The 27520-nt window shown below is 33.3% G+C and overlaps 1 long non-coding RNA gene across 1 annotated transcript; it reads right to left on the bottom strand.

Annotated features, from left to right (window-relative positions):
- Positions 1 to 23653: 23653 nt before the first annotated feature.
- On the bottom strand, positions 23654 to 25830 carry LOC128557836 (uncharacterized). The gene is made up of 2 exons (XR_008371430.1): positions 25452 to 25830; positions 23654 to 24948 (listed from the first exon to the last, which is right to left on the bottom strand). It is a non-coding gene; the product is annotated as an uncharacterized LOC128557836 (long non-coding RNA).
- Between the last annotated feature and the right edge of the window lie 1690 nt (positions 25831 to 27520).

Genomic DNA, 27520 nt, shown 5'->3' with positions numbered 1-27520 from the left:
TCTTAATTCAAAGACATTGTCTGACGGGAACTTCAACAAAAGTACAAGTCAGGTATAAAGTCTCTAGCCTATGGGAGTTTAAGCTAATAGAAACTTGTTAGTTTGAAACATTTAGTTATTTGCCTGATCCCTGAAATTGTCTAGCTCATAATTAAAATCATTTAGGAATCATTGGTACATGAATCATTTAGGCGAGGTAGCCAGAGGAAAATTCTATATATGAGATATTTGGTCTCACCAGCTATACGTTTTAACAAAGGACATTCTACATCGTTTGTCAGCTAGTCTAAGACAAATTCACCTTAGCGATTGGACCCAAACCATTGTTCGAGATACTAAAGGCGTAGGCACTTCCCTGGGTCATATAACCAGTATTCTGACAGTATATTAATCCCTTTTAATTTGCTAAATCATTGTATTTGTCATATTAGCTGCTATAGGAAGCACCATTTCATGTACTGAATAACCAACGATCAATTATACCTAATGATACCTGATATTTAATGATAACTATACATATTTTGCCGATATCGTTTAAAGCTGCAAAAATATATGATTTCGAGTGTTCATATTGTCTCCCATCTACTAGTATAAGTTTGGTTTACGTGTGTATGTTTAAAAATAGATCGTCTGCTGTCATTTCGGCATCATACTAATGATACATTTTTCTTGCATACTAGACAGGGATTTCCGGTATTTTTACCGGTGCTGGAAAAATCCATCTAACATCATCCTAAGATGACTGATTTAATAATATCTTATTGCATTTAATATACACAATGGTACTGCGCACTAGTCCACTTTGCATCAGCTGAGATGACTTCAAGTTGTTTGTGATAGTCTGTTGCGTTAAGTTCAACATTTTTTCTTCAAATTTGACGGAGATATTTTGTTTTTGCATAGAATAGCATAGAAGTTTAAACAACATTTCTGTTTTGGTAGATAATGAAATGGCTATATCAACATATGCTAAGCATGCATAAATGCCACTATAGATTAAGTTTGTTTTTTATAACTGAAGCTTCATTACATAAACATGAATCAGTTAATAAAATAGAATCTAACAAACTATTACGAGTATTACAGACACGTGATGGTTCAGTAATAACATTTCGTAAATTAAACATAACATGATATCTGTAAGAATATGAAATCTTTGAACATCTAATAAATTAACACTGATATCACCAACCACAACTATATTCTTATTAACATCTAAAGCTTTTTTTTCAAATGAGTATTTCAAATTATATCAGAAGTTATCTGGATTTTAATGGTCTGTATAAATTACATATTAGAAGAGTATAATGGTTAATCTTTAATTCAACCCATATCACTTCACCTCCTAGGAATTCTAGATATTTTCTCCTTCGGCTTTTGAACAACTCAGAGACATACACTAATACTCCGCCTCCTGCTAAAGATCTGTTTTTCCTAAATGGCTTGATGAATCCAGGTATTTCTTAGTCTACGTTTAGAAAAGTTTCGTTTAAATGCGTTTCAGTAAAATAAATATATATAATTGAATTGCCCTGCAATATCATCCAAATAATCTAGTTTATTACTTATACTTCTAGCATTCCAATGAAAAATTGGCATAAAATTTAACGGCCCAGAATTAGATTTAATATCCATAGGTTGCGCTAAGATTGCTATATCATAAAGTGAAAATAGGCTTATTGCATCTGAGAACATAGAAAGCATTTTAAACATTTCATTTTTATGCATTAAAGCACACAGCTGAAATAATAAATAGAGAACATGTATGCTTATTTCTATGGCGGAACAGTTTCTCTTGAATACACAATAATACTACAGTATGCTTTGCAATAAAAATGACTGATTGCAGGTCGACAGCACATAGCTAATTCAAACATTTAGATAGATATTTTAAAACCATTATCAAATACAAAGCCTCTGTTCACCGAGATTTTACGCATCGGCGTTCCATTGGAGTGTACACTGTAAAAACACCCAAGTCCAAAATTGAAAATATTTTACCATAACAATAAAGATAAAAGAAGAAAATTTACGTTCATGAGCGATATTGCAATTTTCCGATTGGAAATTTGGGTTGAAAGCAAAGTTTGATAAAAAAAAGTAATGTTTGCATTATAACAGTGTATTGCAATTTTTCGGCAATCTCTAACATGTGTTCGTTAGCAGGTAATACAAAATGATGACAACAATAGTTAAAATACTAAAGAAGTCCAGAAGCTAGCTATATACGTTAATGGCATAAACGTTTGTTTACCATGTATATCAAAAAGTATTTGACCTAGAGGCATGAAACCTTAAAGGAGTATTATCCAGCATGTGAGTAAGAAAAATAGTTATAAAACTGTTTATAACATTGTGCAATTTGTTGTGTAAGAAAAACAAATGCTCATAATTTTTAGGTGGGTGGGGTAATAAAAAAATACTTTTGTGTTTGGAGTGAACATTTTTTATCTTTTCTTGAAAATAAGCACGGGTTGATTTTTTTGTCAAATATTATTTGTCCTAGTTCTAGCTAACATAATACAAAATTTAGTTAAATTCTGTCTGCTAGATTTTTTTTTATATCTTTAGGATTTTTTTTGTTTTTTTCTCAATTTCAAATACTTTCGACATCTGTCAAGAGTAATTTGTCTGTGTTAATATACCTATATGTTGACATTTTATGCATAGTTATAGTGGATTCATTAATTGTAATGCAAAAATAGTAACATCAGAATAAATTTTTAAGTTAATAGCTGTATGCACTTGTTTAATTATAATATGACTGTATGTATTGTTTCTTCAGACAAAATGTACCAATTTCGTGTTGTTAATAAACTTTGAATTTTGAAAAAAGAAGCACGGGTACCTATCATTTTTATTTTTTATTTTAACTACATCGACATTTCACCATCGCACTATCGCGATCTCATCATCGTGCCATCGCGTTTTCACCATCGTACCATCGTTGTTTCATCGTCGTGCCATCGCGTTTTCGTCATCGTACCATCATGCATCGCAGATTAGTATTAAATAAAAGGTCACGATTGTCCAAACGAAACACCGTAAAACCAGCAAGTGTATTAAATAGCACTTAGTGTACTAGTTATAACTACCATATAAAACTGCGCATCAAATGAAGCAGTACAGTGAAACTGAATAAATGATATTCCTGTCCAACCTACAGTGTATGTTTATGTTACAAAGTACAAATAGTACCAGTTTACGATATTTTATTCAGGAGAAGAAGTTTCATCGCTGTGTGCTTGCAGCCAGTCCCTTCTTCGACACTGTTCTTAAAAACAACTTTCTTGAAAAACAGACAGGTAAATCGTCCCATTACAACCATCTGTAAAAGGCATGTACATTACTTTATTACAACTTTCTTGAGAAACATACATTTTCTTTGTTTGAACTTTCTTGAGAAATAAATATGTACATTATTTCATTACAATTAAAAAAGAAACAGACGTTTCATTACTTTATTACAACTTTTATGATAACCGACATTTCAGTTACCCTCAGTTACAACTTTCGTCAGAAACAGACATGTCATTTACAAAATTACAACTTTCTGTAGAAAAAGACAAGTACATTACTTTACAGGTCATTTACTCAGTTACAATTTTCTTAAGAGACGACAGGTAGCCTGGAAAGTACTTTATTTCAACTTTCTTGAGAAATCGATATTAGTACGGGGGCCAATAAGGTCTACCATACATCCCCCCCCACCCCTAGACTTTTTTTCATAGGTACCAAATTGTTCGGCAGGACCAACTCTTCCAAAATAAAATATGTTCCCATGAAAAAACTCTTTTGAACTACATATGATTTCACTGTTTCCATGGCAACAAACAGAGGTAACACATTGGTCTTTACATAGCATTATTTGTATGTTAATTAACTAATTTGCATATTTATGAATATTAATGAGAATTTTACAAAATGAGAAAATTTTGTTAAAAATAACATTTTTTAAGTTTCAAATCAATTTAGATGTACCAAACAGCTTTGGTCTGGTCTTAAAGTCTCTCGGTGTGTTTTATTATATTATTTAGTACACTTGTGGTATATTTTTTTTACTCAAAAGTGGATGTGCTCAGCTAATTTGCATAAAATGAACCAGTGTCACAAACAACGACTAAAATTCTGAGACCACTAAAACTGAATAAAATGATATCATTAGTCGTTATAAATGAAATTACAATTTTTATATGGTCTATAATGTTCGCAGATATCGCGTTAACACATTTTTGAAGGAAGAATAAAAATGTAATATACATTACACATTTTACGTTACCATTTCAACAACCTTGTTGTATTGCATCAATTATTTAGTAAATATTCCAGAAACATAACTAATATTACTTATTTTGTACTATAATAATACAATATGTTTCTTTATTTGTCAGAGAGTGTGATTTTTTCCCGTAACGCACTTTAAAATACGTTACCACTACCATCGCTTTTTAAAAAGATATTTAAGACGAAATTGAAGCCCAAATTTTCACATAGTGATTTATTTCAGCTGTTAGTGGTAAGTTTTGAGAAGGTTTTCTTCTTTTATTTCAGAAATTGCCTGAAATATATATTGCAACATCCATGTAACTATATAATTTTAGATGGAATTTCAATAAAACATACATTAATATCCATCTGTGTTTTCATAATATTATGATCATACAGCTGATATGTGCAGTCGTCCTGTGAGTAAAAAGCAAGTTTATAAAAAGTTTTTTTTTGCATTTAAGAAATATTAGCATTATAAGAACATATACAAAACCAACCCTAGCTCTTTAGGACGAACCATAGTGTCTTGAGTCAGATATGTGGATGAGGCCTTTGCTCTCCATGACGATTCAATAAAGATATTGTGTCTGAAGTCAATAGACTTACACCTGTATTAAAACAGAGGAATTAGCACTTGCCTGTAGAGAACTGAGTAGTTCCGGTACATAATCCAGGGACACTTGTTAGGTTAACTGCTCAACATTACATGACTGAATTTCTATTGCAAAACGGTGCTAAACCAAAACTAACAAACAAAAGAAAATATGCAGGTATTTAAGTAAACACTTTAGATTTAAAACTTTTACCAGATTGACAAAACTGTTTTAGTGATATCAATCAAGATATAATAAATATATAAAACTTTATAGATATGAAATAAAGAAAACTATTGTTGTCATTTTGAAACATTTACAAGAATGACAGAATGTACAAAATATTTTTTCAAATATTTTAAATTGTACAGGCAAGGACTAAATTGTATCATGTGATGGAATATTCCTGGATATACCGGAACATTAAGAGAAACACTACTAAGAGAAGTTATGCATCAATCCTAACAAATAAAGTTTGATTATCAATTAGGTTACGTACCAAAGGTTATGTCAAAGGCATGACCTGTCTTTGTCAAAAGTTCAAACTGTAGCAAGAAACTCGAGAGCATGATACAAATTGCTTCTGAATCAAAGTGTAATCAAATGTCATTCATAATAATAAAGTGATTTTTGAGAGCCTATGATCTTCTTTGCCAGTTACTTTCTATTTTATAAATAATATGTTATAAAGCAATTATTCATAACAGCTAACCAACAAGAGAGCAAATATACTATATAAGGTAACATTAAAGTGAAAATATCGTAAGTCACATCTTAATCAAGACGTGCAGAATGTGATTTTCTTGTAACACTGCTGCCTCAAATTGTGTGTAGTTCATATTTTTCAGACATTTCATTTTATTTTAGATTCAGATTTTAACTAATCCATACAATTTAACTATTACAGAACAATGTTTAAGCTAGTGCTAGGGGTGTGAGGGCAATTTTACATTTTACTACATCTAACGAAAAGACACAATCAAATCAAATCAGCTGTTATTTTGATTGGTTGTATTCTTATGTTTCCAAAGGATCATCTTAAAAAATATTTTGCTATCACAAAAAAAGTCTTTAAGTGTTATGTGATGTTTATAAAAAGTCTCCTCGTACTCGGTTTCAGTGTTGTTAGATTTTCTGGCCCTTTTGGACCTTGTTTACTAAAACAGAATTCCTCTTAAGCCATAAGCCAGTGCGAGGGGTGTGTGTGTGTGTGGGGGGGGGGGGGGCGTAAGGTGTGTTTCATACTTCATTACCTCTCATAAACAGACATGATCTGACTGAGTTTGCTATTTATTTGCTTGGTTGCTTTCTTTGCTTCTAAAAGATCTTCTTAAAGTCAATTGCATCATGTTTTCAGCAACCCTGAAGTGTCGTTCAGAAGGCACTCGGTATCTTCCTAGAAGTTTTGAATAGCATTATATAATTGTTTTCTTAACAATTTTGGTTTTCAAACAATTGATATTGTTCACATTCTTGACAGCTTTTTGCAATTTCATAACTTTAAATCTAAAGATTACTTAAAGTACCTAAATATTTCATTTTGTTTTTTAGTTTTTGTTCAGTGCTGCTTTTCAACAGTGAATAATTTATTAATAAGCCCATAAATATTTAGATACAATGCATATTTTTCTCAAACTCAAAAATAAAATGCTTTATTTCTCACCTAAAAAACTGCATAGATACACTTCACAATCACAAAAAAACAAGATAAATATTCCATTATAAGAACATATTCCATGAAAGGCAGCCCCAAATTGTAACCCTATTATCAGTGTATGGGTGTTAGCAGGGATTTATACATAATTAATATGTACAGAATATATACATAAAAATACATAATCAATGTAAAAGGTAATTATTGACAACAATATTGAAACCATCAAATAAAAGAACATCACAATTAAGAAACTGATTTTAGTATAATTAAACTGATAGATGCAATAATTCAAAATAAAAAAGGAACATTGAATGTGTGATGAATGTTTGAGATGATTTCTTGGTTGACAAAAGTAAAGAAAGAATGTTTGAATTAATACTTTAAAGTTTTAACAGATCAATGATATCATAATATTGATAACAATGATTCAAATTTCTTCCTACACATTTGTAAATACACCAAAATACAGTGGTAACGTATTTTAAAGCGCAGTTATGGAAAAAAATCTCATTGCTTGAGAAGTATGGAACTATACTATTTTGTAAGAGTATTTAATAACTTGATAACTAAATATTCCTCTACTATTTTCTGAGAAAATAACGATACAGTAAAACAAAATTACTGGAATGGTAACGTAACATGTGTAAAGTATGTAACAAACAGATTCCTCCTTCAAATAAGTATTTACACTATATTTACATATGATTTAGCTCAAATAACACAAGTTTATTGATTACATTTTATTTCATCATGTTGTTCAGTTTTATTTATATCTTGTTTCCAGATGTTTTAGCATGATTAATTTATGCAAATTAGCTAAAATACCTAATGTAGAAAAAATTATTTACCTTCAGAGTAACAAAATACTATTCTAGAAAACACTGGGAGACAGTAAGTCCAGATCAAAACTGTCTGATCTATATTTTCTAAATAATTGATGTAATAAACCAAGGTTATTGAAATGGTAACGTAACATGTGTAAAGTATGTTACATACTGATTCCTCCTTCGAAAAGGTGTTTAAACTACATTACCAAACAATATAGCTCACATAATTGTTATTTTATTGATAACAATTAATTATATCTTTTTATTAAACTTTAGTGGTATCTTGTTTCCTGAGACGTTGGTTGTGGTAGTGGTTAATTTTATGCAAATTAGCTAAACATACCTATTTTGGAGTAAAATATTTACTATCAGTGTTACAAAATCCTATTTAAGAAAACACCGAGAGACTTTCAGAACAGATCAAAACTGTTTGGTACATTTAAATTGATTCAAAACTTAGAAAATATTATTGTCTAATAAAATTTTGTCATTTTGTAACATTCTCATTAATATTCATGAATATGCAAATTATTTAATTAATATACAAATACTGCCATTTTAAGGCCAATGTGTTACCTCTATTTTGATACCATTTTTATTGTTTATCACCAAAACTGACCAGGATATGACTGATTATCATCTGTATGGTTGTCCTTTCCAAAAATGAATGGTTGCCATGGAAACAGTGAAATCATATATAGTTCAATGATTTTTTTTCATGGGAATATTTTTTATTTTGAAAGAGTTTGTCCTGCCGAACAGTTTGGTACCTATGAAAAAATGTCTAGCAGGGATGCATGGTAGACCTTATTGCCCCCCCCCCCCCCCCCCCCCCCCCCCCCCCCCCCCCCCCCAGACGTCCGTCTGTCTGTCTTGGTTGTTTTCAATATTTGTATTTTGCAATTTCCAAGTGTCTATCAAATGTAAACGAAAAACTAAAAATTATAACAAAAAAATGATATATACTTCTTATATGAATATAACTATATAATTGGTCTTTTTGTCCTTTGAATATATCTAGTAGAAAATTTGAAATGGGTAAATAACATAAGACGTTGCTTAAATGTGACTGCTAAGTGCTAATGCACGAGTAATATCTATACTATCAGGTTATTTAGCATTGTTCTGTACAATACGAAGAGTACCCAGCTGAGAAAACCATATTGTATGTTGCGGGGTTCGTCTGTCCATCAGAGAAAATATGTAATACACATATCATAAAAAGTATTGAACGACCGTCGCAAAAAGTGTTGAAAGACCGTCATGAAATTGGTTTAAACAATATTTTATTTTATTCAGCATGTGATTACAATTATTATTATACATTTTTAGCTCACCTGTCACGATGTGACAAGGTGAGCTTTTGTGATCGCGCAGTGTCCGTCGTCCGTGCGTCCGTCCGTGCGTCCGTGTGTAAACTTTTCTTTGTGACATCTCTAGAGGTCACATTTTTCATCGGATCTTTATGAAAATGGGTCAGAATGTTCATCTTGGTAAATTCTAGGTCAAATTCGAAACTGGGTCACGTGCCATCAAAAACTAGGTCAGTAGGTCTAAAAATAGAAAAACCTTGTGACCTCTCTAGAGGCCATAATTTTCAATGGATCTTCATGAAAATTGGTCAGAATGTTTACCTTGATGATATCTAGGTCAGGTTTGAAACTGGGTCACGTGCCTTCAAAAACTAGGTCAGTTGGTCTAAAAATAGAAAAACATTGTGACCTCTCTAGAGGCCATATATTTCACAAGATCTTCATGAAAATTGGTCAGAACGTTTATCTTGATGATGTCTAGGTCAAATTTGAAACTGGGTTAGGTGCCTTCAAAAACTAGGTCAGTAGGTCAAATAATAGAAAAACCTTGTGACCTCTCTAAAGGCCACATTTTTCATGGGATCTGTATGAAAGTAAGACTGAATGTTTATCTTGATGATATCTAGGTCAACTTCGAAACTGGGTTACGTGCGGTCAAAAACTAGGTCAGTAGGTCTAAAAATAGAAAAACCTTGTGACCTTTCTAGAGGCCATATATTTCATAAGATCTTCATGAAAATTAGTCAGAACATTCACCTTGAAGATATCTAAATGAAGTTCGAAACTGGGTCACGTGCCTTTAAAAACTAGGTCAGTAGGTCAAATAATAGAAAAAGCTTGTGACCTCTCTAAAGGCCATATTTTTCAGGGGATCTGTATGAAAATTGGTCTGAAAATTTACCTTGATGATATCTAGGTCAAGTTCGAAACTGGGTCACGTGAGGTCAAAAACTAGGTCAGTAGCTCTAAAAATAGAAAAACCTTGTGACCTCTCTAGAGGCCATATATTTCATGAAATCTTCATGAAAATTGGTCTGAATGTTTATCTTGATGATATCTAAGTCAAGTTTGAAAGTGGGTCACGTGCCTTCAAAAACTAGGTCAGTAAGTCAAATAATAGAAAAACCTTGTGACCTCTCTAGAGGCCATATTTTCCATGGGATCTGTATGAAAGTTGGTCTGAATGTTCATCTTGATGATATCTAGATCAAATTTGAAAGTGGGTCAGGTGCCATCAAAAACTAGGTCAGTAGGTCAAACAATAGAAAAACTTTGTGACCTCTCTAAAGGCCATATTTTTCAATGGATCTTCATGAAAGTTGGTCTGAATGTTCATCTTGATGATATCTAGGTCAAGTTCGAAACAGGTTATGTGCGGTCAAAAACTAGGTCAGTAGGTCTAAAAATAGAAAAACCTTGTGACCTCTCTAGAGGCCATACTTGTGAATGGATCTCCATAAAATTTGGTCAGAATGTTCATCTTGATGATATCTAGGTCAAGGTCGAAAGTGGGTCGCGTGCCATCGAAAAGTAGGTCAGTAGGTCAAAAAATGAAAAAACGTTGTGACCTCTATAGAGGCCATATTTTTCATGGGATCTGTATGAAAGTTGGTCTGAATGTTTATCTTGATGATTTCTAGGTCAAGTTTGAAACTGGGTCAACTGCAATCAAAAACTAGGTCAGTAGGTCTTGAAATAGAAAAACCTTGTGACCTCTCTAGAGGCCATACCCTTGAATGGATCTTCATGAAAATTGGTCAGAATGTTCACCTTGATGAAATCTAGGTCAACTTTGAAACTGGGTCACGTGCCTTAAAAAACTAGGTCAATAGGTCAAATAATAGAAAAACCTTGTGACCTCTCTAGAGACCATATTTTTCAATGGATCTTCATGAAAATTGGTCAGAATTTTTACCTTGATAATATCTAGGTCAAGTTCAAAACTGGGTCACATGAGCTAGGTCACTATGTCAAATAACAGATAAAACGACGTCATACTCAAAACTGGATCATGTTGGAAGAGGTGAGCGATTCAGGACCATCATGGTCTCTTGTTACAAAAGCTAGTGATCGAGTAGTAAGCTAATAAACTTTTTTAGAAACTCTTTCCCCGTAATGAAATTGTGTTGGAATGTTATTCAACAATATGAGTTGCGCAATATATCTTGAGCTCAAAGTGCTCAAAGTGAGCCATTGTGGTAGGACAGTGTCGTCCGACGTCGTTTGTCGTTCACAATTTCACTGTTAACTTAGAGGATGCAATTGAAGTTCAGTCTTAATGAAACTTAGTCAGAATGTTGTGTTGAGAAAATTTCGATACCGGGTCATTATGTGACTATGTCATATCATAAAAAAACCTTGTTAACATTCAAGACTCCTTTTGCATACTGGATCTATATAAGACCTGGCCAGAATATCTTTACAAAATTTACTTCAAGTTTGAAAACTAGATTATCTAGGGTCCAACATTATCATTAGATGAAATAATGGGACAACATCGTTAACACACTAGAGGTCGTGATTTACTTTTGATCTTTATAAAACCTGGTTAGAGTATTTAACTTCAAAATATCTAGACATATTTTGGAAGATTAAAAACGAGATCAAAAGCTGTATCATAGACAATAAAACATTCTTAATAATCTAGAGGCAATATTTTATGCTGGATCTTATGAAAAAATAATTTGCCTTTATCAAATGTAGGTCAACTTTAAAACGGGTTGAAAAACTGGGTCATTAAGCAAAAAAAATAGAAAAGCCTTGTAAACACCCTAGAGACTAAATTGTTTACCTGATTTATATGAAACACAGTCATAATATTTACCTGCATCAATTCTAGGTCAAGATTGAAACTTGGTCATCTAACGTTTTTTAATTAATGCAGTTACTTGAGAGATTCTGATGAAAGGTACGCATGCAACACCGCCCTATAGTGATCCACATTTGTGATAAAATTTCATCAAGTCACTTTTTTTATGTCGGACTTTATGGAAACTAAAAAAAATCAAAGGGCAATAACTAAGAAATCCTGACGATATTGCGTATGCACCGCTGCCCTATAGTGATCTACATTTTTGCAAAGTTTCATGAAGATCCATGAATAGGTTACTTAGATACTGTCAAAAATGGAGGGTGTGTGTGTGCGGGGGGGGGGGGGGGGTCGTAATTCTACGTGTGAGCAAAGATCAAGTACTAATTAATAATTATGTGAGGTTTTGTGGTTCTAGCTGAAATTCTTTTTGAATCATAAGCATTTTCATTTTTTTTTATTGCAAAGAAATGGAGGGGAAAATATCTGCTTTGACTGGGTCAAGGAGGATGATATTATGTGTAAGCAAAGTTCATATGCTAATTAATATTTACATATATTTATGTTAGGTTTGGTTAATCAAGCTGAAAACTTTTTTGAATTATAAGCATTTTTTTTAAAAAAAAACCAAAGGGGAAAAACTCTGTTTTTACTGGGTCAAGGGAAATAATTCTACGAATAAGCAAAGGTATGCCTCTTCATAACTTTTTGTTATCTAAACGCTTTTTGAATCATAAGCATTTTCAATTGCGGACGGACGTACGGTCGCACAGACGCAAGGGCGGACCAACATTTGGATGGATTACGCCAAAACAATATCCCTTCGCCTTCGTCAGGGGATGATAAGACAGACCTTATTGTTATTATGGAAATGAATTATTGTCTGCACATAATATAATTTAAATGTTGAGATGTCCTCCTTAAAATATCGATCGTTCTAGGTGTGCGCAGATCGTCTTAATTCGCAGATATCTAACAGAGCAAAGTCTATCTCGGGTTATTCTGTATTAAACCGACGTTGAACTATGCTGCGCGCGCACTGTGTTTTGGTTAGATGCTGCGGCGTAGCACGCAGTTGTAATTTACGTTCGATACAAATACTCCCTTAATTCTCGCCTAACCTATTTGAAGTAAGTCATAATAAATATTTATCGTAGAATAAACCTCTTTTGTCGTTGTTACGCGTAGAAAAATATCACTCAAGCCTTCGGCATTCATGATATATTCATACGCATAAAAACTTCAAACTCAGGTTTTTCTACGATGAACCTAAGTTTGATACTGATTATTTCTTGAATAGACTACACTGGTTCTGTAGTTAAATCAAATGAATCCATTTTCCTTTCGTTGGGGATAAGTATTCTGTTATACCGTTAAAAAAGGTATATAGATACAACGGTTTAAAGTCGATTTTTAAAAATAATATTATCATATACAAAGAACAATCCTACATAGTACGCTGATTGGCATTAAAATATAATTTTGTACTTTAGTAAATACTATAAGTGTTCTGCGGATACATTTAGGTCATTTAATGTCGCGTGAAAAATAATGTTTGTTTTTTTTGAGTGATTCGCGAATAAAGATTGAAAGAGAGCTAAAGTATATATATACAACGAAATAAAAAATCCCTGTCACGGATATTTTATCTTATTTCTTTATCAGAAAGTTTATAAATGAAAAATAATAGTTTTTCTCTGTTAAGTCAGTTAAACTGAATAATTACAATAAACCACTGCTTAAATCTGGTTATTTGTGTAATTTTTCAACTAAATTGAGTGAACGCCAAAATACACAAAGTCAAGGTCGATTCACCCAGACTTTAAAAACCGTCACCGTACCATTCCATATTGAGGTTTACTTGGATTAAGACAACCATTTTTTTTAATTTATTTATTTTTTAACCGTGGCTATCCTCGTAAAATGACAAAATGTTTGAGCTTCGAACTCTTGGCCCAGTTTATACTGCCTTTACACTTATATTTGAAAAAGAAGTCCGTCAGTTGCATTGACGGTATAAACCTGTATTGACCGAATAAACCTCAAGTTTACACGGCAGGCAGATATCGGCCTGACAAATGCATATTGGTAGGATAAATAGAGAATATAAGGTTACTGTCTTTCTTAACTTAAGTTTATCCACCGAGTTGGAGAAAGGTTTATCCACCCGAATCTTGCCGAGGGTGATAAATCTTTCGGAGACGAGGTGGATAAACTTAAGTTAAGAAAGACATTTACCTAATATTCTATTTATCCTGCAGACAATAAAGTTTGTGTATAATATACATTTTCTTAAATAATGTTTTTCTATTACAAACAAAATCTTATGAAAAACAGTTCATGACTGCTTGATCCAGTTACACATGATTCCTTGCAATAAAACATTATTTCGTACCTCATACTTTGCCTTCTGAAGTTCTGTGTATTATAAATCATCGGTGCTAACAGGGCATTCGTGTACAAAACAAGCAGAATGGTTTTGACTCGGATAAAATACAGCCGAAAACCACGCTTGAGATGAATTCAAATGCCCGCAGTCTCTATCTTAAATTCACTCCGTTTCTGTACAAGACAATGTGAGATAAATGAAATTCCTTCCACCATGAATGGTTTAGATCCAATAATTACAATAAGCGACTGCTCAAATCTGGTTTTTAACTAAAATGAGTGAACGCCAAAATACACAAAGTCTGAAGGCCGATTCACCAAGACTTTAAAAGCCGTCACCGTACCATTCCGCATTGAGGTTTACTTGGATAGAGACAACCAGTTTTTTTTATTTTTTTACCGTGGCTATCCTCGTAAAATGATAAAATGTTTGAGCTTCAAACTCTTGGCCCAGTTAACACTGCCTATAGCTCATATACTTCTAAAAGTAGTCCGTCAGTTGCATTGACGGTATAAACCTGTATTAACGTTACGCCATCACCTCCGGTTTATCAAACGTGTATAACTAATAGAATGGTCACATTTTGAAGCAACATGTTATCTACAGGTAGGCACATATTGAGGTGTCTTGAAATATTAAGCTGTGTTATATAGCATACTCGAACTAGTGTCATTCCGACCGCTTAGCTTAATATGTGCAGCGCAGATCTATGGATCGCAGGGTTGTGAGTTTGATCCCCGGGCGGGACGTATGTTCTCCGTGACGATTTGATAAAAGACGTTGTGTCTGAAATCATTTGTCCTCCACCTCTGATTTATGTGGGGAAGTTTGCAGTTACTTGCGGAAACCAAGTTTTTACTGGTACAGAATCCAGGAAAACAGTTAGGTTAACTGTCAGCCGTTACATAACTGAAAAACTGTTGAAAATTGACTTTAACCTCCTGATATTCGCCATCAGAATTTTATCACGTAGGTGCTACTTAAAATACAAAATACAATTCACGTTTGTTTCATATATATTTCCCATTACATAATTGCTCAAAATATGCAAATAAACAATGACAAAACAAGTTAGAAAACTATTACAATCCAAATCATATTCTATTGAATGAGACGACGACTCACAAACATTTTCCAGTCTACCTAATTGATAACCAGTTTGCAGCTATCGACTTTTCAGGTTACAATTTTTTAGTTCCCCTTGTAACATCTGAATGGTTTATACTGAATGGTTTATATGGCGGATATTATATATCCTGCAACTTTGTATCATAATATCGTTAAGCAAAATGCATGTTTATAAATGGACCATCTACAGTCATGACTTCGTTTAATTTGATATTAGTAGTGTTTTTCTTTATCGGACGGAAGGGGATGATATTTGTCTAATCTGCAAGTTATCTCTCGATGCTGTAACGTTGGGAGTTCAATGCACTTGTTTTCAGATATGCTACTGAGTATAATAGTTGTACTCCTATTTTGGATTGACCTTACATACATGTGTTACTGTAAACATTCGATAATGCAACATTTATTGCAATGTAATTCAACAGGGAATTAACTGTCTCGTCTATCAAGATGAATTTAGAACACGTGTGAGGATGGTATGCACCATATTCGTTTACAACTCCTCCTCCTATTACCTTGCCAATGATTACTGACAGTTCAAAGGCCGTCTTGCTTCATGTCCTCACCGTTCTGTAGCGAATGTATATTGTCTTATATGACTGTGGTGTTACTTCCCTCAAACCTTTCTAGCTCACCTGTCACATAGTGACAGGGTGAGCTTTTGTGATCGCCCTTCGTTCGTCGTCCGTCGTCCGTCAGTCGTCCGTCGTCCGTCCGTCTACAATTTCCTTGTGACCACGATAGAGACCACATTTTGTATTTGATTTTAATCAAACTTGCACACAACTTGTATGGACATAATATCTCTGTTTCTTTCGAAAACTGACCAGATCCCATCATGGGTTCTAGAGTTATGGCCCCTTAAAGGGCCAAAATTTGCTATTTTTGGCTTGTGAGCACGATTGAAACAACATTTTGCAACCAACTTTAATCAAACTTGCATAATATCTCGGTTCTTTTCGAAACTGGCCAGATCCCTTCATGGGTTCTAGAGTTATGGCCCTTTAAAGGTCCAATATTTGCTATTTTGGCTTTTGCAGCCATATAGAGACTTCATTTATGGTTTGATTTGATACAAACTTGCAAAATATCTTCAACAACAATAAATCTTGGATTCCATGATGAATCTGTCAGATCCAATTATAGGTTCCGGAGTTATTTTATATCTGATTACCTCCCCTGATTTTAATCAAAATGGATTTATATCAGTAAGTACTTAGAAGACCCATCTAAAATTTCATTATTGTTATTAGTTGGACTGAGGCAATCAGGGTAGATAACTACGGACTGATTTTATGTCAAATTACCTCCCATTTTTTTCAAATTTAAATGGGTATATCTCCATAACTAATGAAGATACCGATCTGAAATTCCATTGAATATGCCATCAGATGGACTTAGACAATCAGTGAAGATATATATTGACTGAATTTATGACAAATTTTCTCACTTTAATTTTTTGATGTAAATGAATATACCTAGCAGTTTCTAATGAAATTGGTCTGAAACGTTATTATGTCTTCCATGGTAAGAAATAGTCATGTTAGATAACTCTTGATTGAACGTTTATCGATATTAATACTTTTCTAATATATTGTTGTAAAGGCTTGTACTCTGTATCTTCTACATGCATATACCAATGCATGATTACCTCTCCTGATTTTAATAAAAATGGATTTATCTCAGTAAATATTCAGGGGTGGTATAGTACGTCATCAACAGGTGCGCGCAACACTTCCCGATGCGGCTTTTTTGTGTCAAAACATCTCGATTCGGTGAGTAAACTTGCAATTGTTACATTGACAACTAATAAATTCGGAAATGACATATAGTCTAAAGTACCCGCACATGCGTCTAGTTCATCATTTACGTTTGCATTTTTCAAGAAAGCCTTCCGTTTAAGAGAACATTCGTGCAAAATGCACTTCATGGAAACACTTCTCTATTCACCACCCCATATTATGTCGCATAACAAGAGTTTACACGCATTTCTGATAAATCCAAGCATTGACGGGTGTTCTTTTATGGTAAACAGATGTCTGTGATACCTTGATTAGTCATTGGAATCTAAACTTCCCGAAAAATCAGTAAACTAAAATTTCGCCTTCCCGGTTCACCAACTGAATTGATGTCCTTTCCGGCTCACCAATTGCCAGCATGACTAACATCGTGCTGGTGCTCATGTAAATGTGATCACGCTTGCCTGGAAGTTCTATTAATTGGAATAACTAATTGTTAGAGTGTTTGATGGTCCGTAAATTCATTAAGCATTTGAAGATAATATTGAAAGAACGAGGCATATCTTGTACATATGTTGTATACTATAAACGTGCATATGTATGATCCATGTTCTATCATGTCCTTATATTTGTTATTTTAGGTACATGAAAAATGAAAAAGGAAACAAAACTTCTAGTCTGCATCAATGGAATTGTCAATGTATGTTAAAAAGTATTATATATTATATTTTCCAAAAGCTGCACGACATAATGTTTGAGAAGTAGAGAACATCCTCTAACGAAATTACCCCAGACAAGGATTTCAACGCTCAACCAGGTCTCCGTACCAAACACGAATATGTCGGTTGCTGTTTGAAGGTATGGATGGTATGGATATAAATAATTGATTTCATTTCAATAATTTTACAGTAGATAAACCTTCATCAGGGGTATAGTTAGATAGGCACTTTAACACATGATAATATAAATAGAAAGTATTTTGGAAATCATTAGTTAACTTGTTACTCTAACTTTTTTTTCATGATAGCTATATATGGCATGTCATCGAAAATAGTCGAGTATGGTGGCTTTGATTCCGAACTTGAGTTCAAGGTAAGACTCGGTGAAACAAATAAGAATTTGCATTGATAATATGCTAAGTAAAGCAAAATTATATAGTTAAATTATTATCATGTGCTGTTTTTTAAAGGAGCAACCTATTAATATATTTTTAAAGGTATGAAGTCGCACTATTAGTCGCTACTATTTAATTTTGTTTAACGTTTCAGGGCCACATGTTCATCACAATTGCTCGGGAAAGATGAGAAATTACTGTATCGCGCCAACGAAATGTTCTTATTAAGGGGTTTTAGATGTGCGCAAGGAAAGAACAAGAGTGACTGCAACCGAATTATAATTACCACGTAGTAGAATGGGACATCGACTGAATCTACACTAGAAAGCGGTTCAGGATTTAACATTTTACTAATGTTCAGATTTTGCTTGCAAATCTTAGTGCACCCAATTACATGTTAAAACTCGATGTGAGCTTGAACAGTGGTAGAACAATTTTACTTGCAATGTAAATTATTTCACTTTTCTTAAACTGTTTAATTGTTGAAAATGTTGTTGTATAAAAGCTTATTTAAAATAGGAAATTTTACTGATTTTTTTATTTAAACCCTTACACAGTGGAAGCCGTTGCGACATAAACATACACACATACACTTTCAAGACATAGCAACATATTCCTTGTTATCTGCTAATGTTATATATTTACACATATCAACGAAAGTAGATTTATTACTTGATTGTAGCAATTCTTAATTTTATACACGCTTATACGAGTATAATGATAATCTTTCATTACCTTTGGACGTAATTCTTTATAACTCAACATTTAAAAAAATGAAATTCACCTCAAGTTTCATTAAGATCGCATATCTGACAAATTCGTTCCACATTTTATGCCTTAGTTTTCTTCGATCAAGAAGTAGTGTACATATCTATGTCACATATTCTCAATAATTGGTAATATTCAGACACGACAGGGAACCCTAAAATAATTACAAAACTTTTGTGGTAATTTTAGTGTAAAAGAAAAACGATAAAAGACTCTTGGTAATTTATTATCACATATTCTGAAACGCACAATACCCTCAACAACATGCTTATTATGAAATTAAAGGTGTTTTATTCTAAATGGCAGTTTGTTTTCATCCACATTCTGAATAGATGACAGCAGCTTTCTGTGGAAAAATGTCAAAGAATATGTCAACATCTACAGGGGAAGGAATTACACGGAAAAGAAAGCTCTGAATGTTATTGATAAGTTACCGTTAAAACCAATTATTGCCATGACATACACCGTGTACATGTTTTTTGTAATTATGAAATTTATGAAAAGGTTGAAGTGGAGATGCACTGCCTATACTTCAAAATCAACAAAAATCAGAACATAATAACTCTTGAAACCATTAAAGTGGATAATGTTGAGGTTTTGCGCAACTACATTAATTATAAAAATTGATAAACTGGCAATGTAATATAATCTGTGAACGTTTACTGACCGAAACATAGAGATAACAAGAATATTTGCATAGCTGTGTTTTAACCGTTTAATGAGCATATAGTGTCAACTACATTTCATACAAAGTTTAATACTGCTGTTGCCTTTCATCAAAATCTCTCAAATGTTATTTAGAAGAAAGGAGAGGCACTGACAAGACTATGTGACTTCAACACAGACAGACAAAACAATATGTTTCAATAAAAAATCACAATTGTTTGAGGGGCACCATAATCACGCAAAATCACATTAAATTCCGTCTACAAAAGCAGTTCGTGGTCACACGTAACAGTGAGCTGTCTGCACATATTACCAGTGAGTGAACCTCAAACAACGACTACTTTTGTGGTCTTCCTTTCTGACTTTTTCACAAACATCCACAACAAGCGGGTATTGTTCTTTCTACAATTCTGATTTTTTGACGTGTCATTTGATTCCCGAGAAATGCATGAATTATTATATGCAGTTTACGTTCATCTGTCTACAGATATCATACTGCTGAACCCCAAGTGTTAGCTTCATAATTTGATTCTGATAAACAGAATATCTCAGGTGTTTCTGTTGTGATCTGAAAAAGAAAGAGTGAATCTGTCATAATATAGCCCTTGAAGGTAAATTAAGCACTATTTTTACTGACATAAACGTTCATTGTTAGTTTTGCTGGTATGGCAACCGAAGTACCTTGCGTCAAAATAAATTGAAAGGCTACATATAATTAAGCCAAACACTATGCCAGGAAGTGCATCGTTTAACCTGGTGAACCGGGAAGGCGAAATTTTATATTACTGATTTCTTTGAAACTATAGATTCCGATAATTAATTGAGGTATCACTGACCTCAGTTTGCCATAAAAGAACACCCGTCAAGACATTCAGTTATTAGAAATGCATGAAAACTCCTTTTATTCGATATAATATGGTGCGGTGAATGGGGAAGTGTTTCCATGAAGTGCATTGTGCCCGAATGTTCCCTTAAACGTAAGACTTTCTTGAAAAATGCAAACGTCAGTGATAAACTAGAGACACATGCGGGTACTGTAGACTATATGTCATTTCCAAATCTATTCGTTACCAATGAAATAATCGCAAGTTTACTCACCAAATCGAGGTGTGGGAAGTGTTGCGCGCACCTGTTGGTGACGTACTATACCACCCCTGATATTTATAGGACTCATTTGAAATTTCATTATTGTCATGAGTTGGAATGAGACAATCAGAGTAGATAACTATAGACTGATTTTATGTCAAATTGCCTCCCTTTGTTTCAAATTAAAATGGGTGTATCACAGTAACCAGTGAAACCGTGATTTGAAATGTCATTTATGCCATCAGATGGACTCGGGCAATCAGGGCAGATAACTTTTAACTGAATTTATGACAAATTACCTCCCTTTTTATGTAAATGAATATAGCTGAGCAGCATCTAATGAGATTGGTTTTAAATGTTATTCAAGTCTTCCAGGGTAAGAAACCCTCAAACTTGGTATGGAGATTTGCCCTGACTAGTATATGACCCACAGGTCAAAAAGGACTGTTACAAGAAAATATTTTTCCTGGTGATATTTAATGTGTATGCCTGTGTGATCTATGTCAACTCTTGATCTTATCATTAAGAGCAACGGTACTCAGGTGAGCGATATAGAGCCAGCATGGCCCTCTGGTTTCACCCGTACTTCGACCCTCACCTCCCCATCCCCCATTTTTTAAACCATTTTCCTAGATATAGTCTCTCCGACATATCTTTAAAGAAAAGTTAAAACTTTGAGGATGGCTTGCCTTGTGTTGTGCTCAGTGTTTCTGATGATACTACTTTGCCATTGATCATTCCACTTTATTTACTCGTTGTCATGTTTTACATTTTCTGTATATCACTGTACACATCCATACGTACAAAGTTGTAAGCTTTTGTTCTGGGAATGTTTGTTGCTATTTATTTTAGTTTAGTCAGTTAGATCAGGATGGTAGCTTGGTTCTCATCTGGATCGTTCTCGCGAGCTTTTGAACCTTTTATTTTCATGTCATGTTCAAGTTTGTCATCGTAAATCATTTTCTTTACTTCATTTGTATTCATTCTATTTATTATATTAGCTATAATAATTGTACGCCACTTGTGTTGAGGTAGTTCTGCACGTTTGGATCAAAAAATTTTCTACAATGTAGAATTTGATTAAACTCCAATTTTTCAAAACTTCAGAATATACCTACAAAATTCAGCAAATAAAAAGGATAGGGTCGTGTGCTTGCGTTTTTGCTAGGCTGACTTGAAAAATTTGGACCTCACGCAATATTTCATAATGGGAGTCTATGGGAAAATCATAACTTTCATAACATTTTCGCGAATAGAATTTTGTTTGCAATGTAGATTTTGATGAAACTTTTCACAGTTGTAAATAAACTCATGGTATATAATTTGATGAAATAAAATGTATAGGTCCGTGTGCTTATTTTTGAGATATCTGACCATGATTAAAGGGAACCGGACATTTCACGTTAATTTTAAGACATTATTTTGATTTTTTTAACGTGTCATATGTTTTAATATCATTTTTTGACTTTAGAAATATAGCAACAGTGACATTGTAACAAATTTGCTTACAGGTTTCGATTTATTCATTATTTGAATTTCATTTCCTTACAACGAATCCAGACTTTATTCTACGTTTTCCGGATAAATGACGTTACGCCATCACTTCCGGTTTTTCAAACTTGCAGAACTATCTTAAAGGCAGGTACTCAATTAGTTCACTTAATTGAGGAATTAATGGTCAAAGCCTAGAACCAATGTAATGTAACGCTTTTTTCTGTAATTAAATCGGGTATGGATGAATTATCTTTGCGGACTACTCGGCAATTATTTGTATGAGAGGATTGCCGTACTAATCAGTTTTGATCGTTCAAGTCAGCTTGGTACCATAAATAGGTCTAATAGCCATTGTAATTATTCCCGTTTCATACCAGACTACAACACGATTGTGCTATTATGATAGGCTTGACTGATAAAAAAATCGGATAAGTTATCTTAAAGAATATTTTTGCGAAATACTTGCGAAATATGGCAGTATAACTAATTTCAATCATGAATGTAAAAGTGATTCTCTTCAAACATGCATTAAAGGCCTATAATAATGTACATTGTACACGGAACGGAAGCCTTCGTTTGTTTTCCGACCATAGGTATTGTGTATTTCTCCCGTTGTGAGGCTATGTGAAACTGCCATGTTTTGCACGTGTACAACATTTTATGACGACTCAATGTGCGAACTTAAATACCGGTATTGTTGGTTCCTCGAAAATCTATAATGGCTGATGAGCATAAATACGCTGTATGTAATGCAATAACACTGACTTGTAAAGAAGCAGCAATATGAATTAATACGTTACCAAATGTGAGACAAGAGTATTTGACTAGAAATACTCTATTTTGCAGCGTAGCGTTTCTACATCCGCTGGATACTTAATACACTGTACACTGTTAGTTTCTATCTAGTTTATTTCCCGTTAGTACAATTTCTAACTGACAGAGCTAAAAATCGTTTTAATGTCGTTCTAATATAAATAGGCCTTTTAGCCTTTCTGAACTCTTAACTTGTCATGCTTAGTCCGCTTTGTCACCCCGCCCCCAAACATTCTTTATTCTTTCTCAGGCTGTGCACAGCGCAAGGCCTTAGCCCTGACCGGCTTTTTCAATCTAGTCCGTTTCAGTTGTTGTCCGGCAATCCTCAATTTGTCTCCAAATTTATACTAATTTGTAACATGCATCATTTGCATAAGCCAATACGATGGCAAATCAGAAGTAAATAGTATGGTCTTTTCATTGTTATTTTCTGCGGGTATGTTTACATCATTAGGAATGTTTATCATGGATTTTATCAAAAGCTCGATCCGATCTGTTAAAAATAAACTTGATCATTTCGTATTGCTCCTGTCTCAACTTTGATGCACTAAGTAGACACTGTAACTAAAAAATTAAAATCGGATTTTTTAGCATTAAGACTCCAAATATATATTGCTAAGCGCATCAGATAATATAAACACAACATTAAAATGTTGTGTGTCATTTATTAAGAGATATTTACTCCAAAAAATTTAGTCCCCATAACATTTTTGGAAACAGGATAGACAACTCCTGAATGACTATCTCATCAAATTTGCTGATATAAAAATAAACTTAGGTATTTTCCCGTGATACTCTCATTAAAGTCTGTTTCACCTGTTCATTCAGGCATGGAATGTAAACAAATCCAGGAACAACTTAACAGTACAAGGACATCAAACAACCTTTTTTATTTTCCTACAGGACAAATACACATGTTAGGTCATACTTGTAGTTAATAAACCAACATGTAAAACAATTAATTAGTTCATCAAAGAAATGAAGACTATTAACTTCACAATATTTTATTACCTCCCTTCATTATATTTATCATCTACATTCTACATATTTTTTATGGAATTACCTCCCTTTATCTCATATAAGCTTTCTTATATTGCAATTTAATCAGTCAGTATTTTTACCTTAATTTTCAGACAAATAAATATATATATTTTTTTAATCCATGGTAAGATGAAAAGCATATATCATATCAAAGAATACCATAAAATCATTTATCACACATGAATGCAAAGTATACATAAGAAATAATGTTTAGCCTTGTTGCCAATGACAATGTTGAAAAATATTAAAGCTCAGATGGCATAACAGCGAGATAAAATCTATTTCAAGTTAATAATTCTCATATTAACTTATGACTACAAAAATTTAAAGTATGTTGTTATTCCCATTTCAGTCCAACATATCTAAAGAAGTAAATACTACAAAAACTATATATCAATTTTATATCAATTTTTTAAAATAAAATTCCACCAACATAATTTTTCTTATTTCTTTTATCTTGATTATATAGTGTTCTTATCTGGAATGATATTTTAAAATGTATATTTCCTTATTCCCCTGGATGGAAGTAAATAAAACATATCAACAAAACAACCATTTATACCAACCAAATTGTAAAATATCTAAGTTTTGTTGATGTTAGTAATTATATGTTGAGACATCAAAACAAAATAAAGTATAATTAAAAAATTCTGGAACATCATTTCTAGATTAGATTAGACTGTATTATACAAATGTTTATATGAAAATATGTGAAAAATCTGGTTAATAGAATATTTATTAAGTTATGGTAAAATGTTGAACTGCTTTAACATTAATGTACAAGTGATGAATGAGTTCATCTAATCATTATTTTGAAATTTTATGCATTATTAAGAAAACTATAACATACAAGAAATGACTCACAGACAGTATAAGTTGCTGAATGACTGGGTCAATCTCCACCAAAAATAATATGAAACTTAGAAAGTCCAATTAAAGGTTATTCTTTAAATTAGATTGATCACATTTTAACATTTCTATGAATGCAATTGTTTAATTAATGCTTTCTTCTTACATGCATGCATACCATAATGGAAATAAAAAATGATTTAACAATATATGTATACAGTCTTGTCATAAACACATTCTGTACAGATGATAATACATAGAAAAGTCAACATATTTCATGTGTGGGTCCGTCTCAGTTTACAGATGGTGCATGGCTGTCTCACTCTTGAATATACATCATGCAGCACAGTTGGGGTAAAGTCCTTTTCACATGACAACACACTTGTAGCACTTCTGGAAATACAAAGTAAAACCTTATTACATAAAGAGAATAAACATAGCAGTTTGTAAAACGATTATAACATCATTTTTGACATTTGCAGATATTCTTAGAAATATATTATCAAGCAGCAAGTCAGGTAACTCTACAAATTGACATTTTGTCTAATTTCAACTTGTCTAAGGAGAATCACCTGTCTTAAGCAGCAAGATTGTGTTCCTACTTGGCTTGTTGCTTTATTTTGATTTTACATATACTTAGATTCACTAAATGACAAGTTATATAATAGGACTGTCTGAAAAGATTGCATATTTTATAACATTCAATGTACATATTCAGTAGAATAGTGAAAACAATAAAAAGATAAATCTGATGATGTTCACCTATGATCTCACCTAAAAGCTCCAACAACAACCTACAACCTTTGATTAGTTTATGATGTAATAATGATAAACTTCCTTAAGTGTTTTTATATAACATGCAAAAACAATGAACTTGAGAACAGCCAAAACTTCACCTTATGAGTAATAGATGTTCACTTTTCCCCTTGTTGAAAGTGTTGTTTTTCTTAAAGCATTAACAATAGATATTATAAGTACAGTGCAACCTCTGTAGAGCAACACCCTGTGGGATATACAACTATTTTTAGTTATGTTGAGGTTGTTGTTCTGGAGAGGTAAATTTGATATATTTCAGCTTAGGGAAATTCTTATGATGTTGTTATTGAGAGGTTTTTGCTTCAGAGTGAGCTACTCTGGCCAGGTTGTACTGTATAAATTGCTTCAAACTCCATCTCTCTCAACTGAGCTAAATGGAGAAAAACAACAACAGATTCTCCAAATTTAGAATTTCCTTGTTTACAATTTGACATTTAATGTTAAGCAACTATGCAGACATATTTTTATGTGATACAATGTCGCCTTTAACTATTTTATTCCAATGAACAAATTGTCAGTTTTGATAAAATCATGTGAAAAAAGGTCACAGTAAAAATATTAATCTAATCAGTCCATATATATTGCAAAATCAGCTTTACAGAACTCATAAGTGGCAAAATTAAATTTAAATGTTGCCTTTGTGATGTGCAGCACTGGCCATGTCTTTTTATCACAATAATTTACCTTATTTATATCTGTTACTTTCATATTACTTTTATGTCCCTTCTGCCCTCATCATTGTCTTCAAGTTCTGAAATATTGTACGAGGGGTGATTGAAAAGTTTTGCAACCCACCTTCTATTTCTTTAATTAGCAGTCAAATCAACAACTTTAGGATTTCATTCCCTCAAAGTAATCTCCTTTTACCTTCACACAAAGTTTCAAGCGTTTAATCTAATATTGAAAACATTTTTGATAGTCCTCAATAGGTATACCCTTAAGGCACTGATAAATTGCTGCCCCTAGGCCGTTTCGAGAGTCATAGCGTCTACCAGCAAGTTCAGATTTCAGTCTCGGGAACAAAAAATAATCGCACGGGGCCAGGTCCGGGGAATAAGCAGGATGGTCTAACACTCGCACCTTCCTTTCTGCCAGGAAATCCTTCACAAGTTGGGCTTTGTGGCTGGAAGCATTGTCATGTAGCAGTGAAATGTTCCGCATACCCTTTCTTGGTCGGCGTTTTTGAAAGTAACGATCAAGCTTTGTCAAAACCACTTTTCTATAGAATTTAGCATTGACAGTTCTTCCTTTAGGCACAGGAACTTGGATGACAGGCCCTTTACGGTTGAAGAAAACGCAATATAAAACCTTGCGCACTGTTGCAATTCTCTTGGCAATTACGGGTCTCTTTGAATGTTTTGTTGCCCAAACACGATTTGAACACTTTCGCCGAGGTTCAAAATAATGTACCCATGTTTCGTCACCCGTTACCAATTCAGAGAACGCATTACCTTTACATTTTGAGTACAGCTTCAGTAGTGACTTGGCCTTTTTAACGCGCTCCCGTTTCTGCTGTGGTGTCAGCAAATGAGGGATCCAACGAGCAGAAATCTTTGTAACTTTGAGCTTTTCCTTTAGAACAGAATAAACTCGTTCCGATGATATCCCCGTAAGACGAGCTAGTTCTCGCAAAGTTTATCTAGCATCTTTCTCTAAAAGTTGTTTTATTTTTTTGACGTATTTGTCGGTGGTCACAGACTTTGGCCGCCCACTCCTTGGTAAATCTTGCAACTGCTCCCGACCCGATTTAAAATGGGATATCCACCTGATAACAGTGCTGTAAGACACTTCGTAGTGTCCATATATGTCACAAATTTCAGCAAAAAGATCCTTTGCACTTAAACCCAAATGACTCCTTGCTTTAATGTAGGTCCGAATTTCTAGCCATTTACTACTTCTAAATCCAGGCATTTTTAACACAGTGTCATCGAGTAGAGATTTTCAATTCGCTCGTTCTCGTAACATGTACAATACACATGAGTGAAATTTTACACATCAATAGATAAATGTTTGAATTACAAATACACGCAAGGTTGGTGCATGTATTGCACGTGGATTTCGAGATTTTACGGCAGTTGCAAAACTTTTCAATCACCCCTCGTAAAACATTAATTCACATACTTTCTAGGCAACCAACATAAAATCATTG

Source organism: Mercenaria mercenaria, chromosome 6 (assembly GCF_021730395.1).
Source record: "Mercenaria mercenaria strain notata chromosome 6, MADL_Memer_1, whole genome shotgun sequence".
NCBI classification, from domain to species: domain Eukaryota; kingdom Metazoa; phylum Mollusca; class Bivalvia; order Venerida; family Veneridae; genus Mercenaria; species Mercenaria mercenaria.
This window is presented reverse-complemented; position numbering and strand designations above follow the sequence as displayed.